The sequence below is a fragment of the Acanthochromis polyacanthus genome, chromosome 3 (assembly GCF_021347895.1).
Source record: "Acanthochromis polyacanthus isolate Apoly-LR-REF ecotype Palm Island chromosome 3, KAUST_Apoly_ChrSc, whole genome shotgun sequence".
In the NCBI taxonomy this organism is placed as follows: domain Eukaryota; kingdom Metazoa; phylum Chordata; class Actinopteri; family Pomacentridae; genus Acanthochromis; species Acanthochromis polyacanthus.
The window spans coordinates 35,761,370-35,765,414 of NC_067115.1; the positions used below are offsets into that span (position 1 = coordinate 35,761,370).

Here is a 4,045-nt window from a genome sequence, read left to right on the forward strand (position 1 = left end):
AATCCTTCTTTACATCCATTATCTTTACACCTCTTCATCCTCTGTACCATCACGGTGGGGCTGGAGTCTATCCCAGCTGACTTGAGGTGAAGGTAAGGTTCACCTGGACAGTTTACTAGTTTATCACAGGGCTACACATAGAGACAACCAAACACACTCACATTCACATCTACAGTCAATTTAGAATCACCTCAGTATGTCTTTGAACTGTGGGAGGAACCTGGTGAGAACATGCAAATGTTGGACAAACATCTCAATTTAAATCACTGTAACTGCTTCTTTAACTGTCTTCTGGTTGGGGTGTTCTCATTTCTTTTAGATTTCAAAGTCCAAATGCACAAGTTAGTTGGGAATGTCTAGTGAAATTATCTCAAATTCTACTTCTAAATGAGCTTTTCAAGTTCTGGAAGGCCCTGAGATGTTGTATGTTTGCTCCTTTGTGAGAAATGTGCACAAAGGAGGTCCAGCACTTCTTAGAGCTGCAAACAAACAGCACATGTCTATAAGGGATAGATGGGAGTGGAGGTCTGAAGAATGAGTCTGGGATGTTACAAAGTGAGTGATAAAGTGAGTGTCTGGTCTGCAACAACTTCCACTGATAGAACAGAAATGACCTGCAACACAAATGGGAAAAAAATGACATAAGTTATTATAAACAGCATATTTATATGAGATTTTTAAAGACAATTCTGCAAATGTATAATATGTAGTACTCCTGGATATAACGTAATAGTGGGAGTTCTCGTCCTTGATAATCAAGGAAGCTGGAAAACCCAGTGAGAACCCATGCTGTACAAGGAGAACATGCAAACTCTACACAGAAAGATCCCAAAGAACCCGGGGATCTTCTTGCTGTGAGGCGACGGGGCCAACAACTGAGCCACCGTGCAACCCCTACTTCCACATGTAGTTTTCCTTTCAAGCACTGTACATAGTTTCAGACGGACTCACTGAAGGTTGTTTCCAATTCCAGAAAGACTGACTTTCTATTCTACAAAATAATGAAAAATTCAGCGCAGTTGTTTTTGGGCTTTACAAAGCACTTCAGAAGCAATTCATTCATGTTCTCATTCATACGTTGCCACAGCACGACGCCGCTCATACGTCAATGCCATGTTCATATTCATTCATAACGATGCTCACATCCACAGGCGCTCTGTCACTGGGGAGATGATTGCTTCTGTTCCACAGTCGGCAACACAGTGGGGGTTGGAGTTGTGTGTGTCTGATGCTCGGTCTGCCCGAGGCCTTCAGCACATGCAATCTCCCTGCAAAAATTTATTCATACACCCTCACGTTTTTGGAAACAATTTCCCACTTCAATGAAACATGCACATGAACAAATGTGTACGCACATGCATGCACCGTCTTTCCGGCTGAGAATGTAAAATGATATATTACAGAGCGCTCCACTGCCAGAACAGTCATTAATACATTTGTAGGTGTTGAGTTGTTGTTCATCTGTGCATGATGCTAATTACTGCAAAGTAATTAGCATCAGTTGGACACGACTGGTGAGCATCGAACGTCATCAGCATCCTCACGACACCCTGTTTACCAGAATGGACTTACAACGCTGTTTTATCTTTAATTAGGTGTGCGGACGCCGAAGCTGACAAGTTGTGTATCTGTCACTTTTGATTTTTTTCATCGCTTTTTCTTTTCATTTGTTTATCACAATTTTAACAGCTTTGTCATCTAGATCTAACAAGTGATATTTTGCCAAATTGCAATAAACAGTCGGATACATGGATGCTTCACAGAGTAAACCACAAGGTAACTTCTGCTCAGCTCTGCAGTTGGAAGCATATGCTCCAAGAGACTCATTTAAAGGTTAACAGCAACTTTTTAGACAATGATGAAATTTAGACAAAATCTTCAATCCATCCATCCATCTATTTTCTATACACCACTTAATCCTCATTAGAGTCGTGGGGGCTGGAGTCTATCTCAGCTGACTTAGGGTGCTTTCACACATACGCCTTTAGGTCTGCTTAAAGCGGACTGGAGTCCGCAACACCTGCAAGTACGGTTTGTTTGGGTTGGTGTAAAAGCAGACCAGATTTTTTTGGTTCGGACTAAAGAACCGGAAGGTGGTCTCGGTCTGCTTCTATGTGAACTCCAGTTCGGTTTGCTCCTGGTGAGAACACAAACCTGTCTCCATTCAGACCGGCTTGATGGCGCAGCAGACTTTTTGGTCTACGGGAGCTTCTGTAGCAACCTGCACAGGGAATTTTGGGATAACGATAACGTCTTGCAATGCATCTTCTCCGTGCCAAAAATGACTGTGTAATGTTCTCGTACTGAATTCGAGCTTCATGCCGGAACAACAGCAGTATTTGTGCTTGCTGCATAAAGCAATGATACGAATATATGGCAACAAGAACGAACAGGAGAGCATAGTTCATTGTTTACGAATAAACCTCTATCCATGGAATAAACACAGCCTGTTGTTTTCTTCCGGGATTTTTCCCTCTTCACATGCTGCGCCAATCAGCGTTCACCTACGTCATCTAAAACACCTTATTTTGTGAACAGCGCCGCCAAACGACTGGGGGGAGATATAACATTCATCGTAGTTGGTTCAACTGCGAAAACACTGGTGTGAATGCGAACTGAACCAGTTGAAAATAGCAACATTGTAACAACTTTTGGGTCCAAACGAACCACTCTAACGGACTAACAGGTGTGAAAGCACCCTTAGGGTGAAGGCAGGGGACACCCAGGACAGGTCACCAGTCTATCGCAGGGCTATAGATAGAGACAAACAATCACACCGGTCATTACTTCAATGACGGAAGATGCCAGAACCAGCGACATCCACCCCAATGGGCTCCAAGAAAGTGGTGACCAAGACCGCTGGAAAAGGTGGCAAAAAGAGGATGAGGAGCAGGAAGGAGAGCTACAGTATGCCATCTATGGGTACAAGGTGTGGAAGCAGCCCTATCCCGACACCAGCATCTCCACCAAGGCCATAGGCATTATGAACTTGTTCGTCATCGACATCTTCGAGTAGCTCACCGGCGAGGCCTCCCGCCTGGCTCACCACAACAAATGCTCCACCATCACCTGCAGGGAGATCCAGACCGCCATCAGGCTGCTGCTGCCAGGTGAGCTGACCAAGCACGCCGTGTCCAAGGGCACCAAGTCTGTCACCCAGTACGCCAGCTCCAAGTAAACAACACTTGCATTCACACCTACAGACAATTTTGAATCACCAATTAACCTCAGCATGATTTTGGACTCTGGGAGGAAGAAGGAGAACTTGAAGAAAACCCACACATGCACAGGGAGAACATACAAACTCCATGCAAAAAGATCCTTCGAAGGCCAGGATGTGAACCAGGCACCTACTAACTGCAAGGCAAAGGTTCTAACCTCCAAGCCACTGTGCAGCCCAACATTCTCAATCATGAAATTAGATTTAAACAGTATAAGAACCCCAAACAGAGACACAACATCCGTTCCACCTTACTAGATACAGATTTGTTGACAGACTGGTGTCATAAGGCCCAGTCTGGTGCTTAACAAAGGATTAGACACTGTGATTACACCTTTAGAAATAGGTTTATTTTGTGGCACCTATGAATGTTCATATATATTGTATACATTTATTAAATTGGAACCATTACAATCCTCTACAGGTCCAACAGACAGATTCCTGCCCTTCCTGGTTATGCTGGAGTGTTTTTTCCCTGTTAAAATAAAAGTTCCTTATCACCACTGTGCTCAAAGGGAATGGTTAGGGTTGCTAGAAATATTTTACGGTCTTGACCATAACATTAGAATTAAGAAAAGTAATAATTTTATCCCTCTACCTCTGCTGGAATGTACTTTGGCTCAGCTTTCATTGTTAAAACATACTATGTATATTTTTTCACATCCTGTCTCTCACAGTTGAAGTGTACCTATGATCACAGGCCTCTGTCATCAATTTAAGTGGGAGAACTTGCACAATCGGTGGCTGACGAAATGCTTTTTTGCCCCACTGTAATTACATATGTCATCTCACAGCGCTGAAGACTTTATAATATTATAGAGAGAA

The 4,045-nt window shown here is 43.3% G+C and overlaps 1 pseudogene; it reads left to right on the forward strand.

Annotated features, from left to right (window-relative positions):
• The first annotated feature begins 2,801 nt into the window (after positions 1-2,801).
• On the forward strand, positions 2,802-3,178 carry LOC110970263 (histone H2B-like; annotated as a pseudogene).
• The last annotated feature ends 867 nt before the right edge of the window (positions 3,179-4,045 follow it).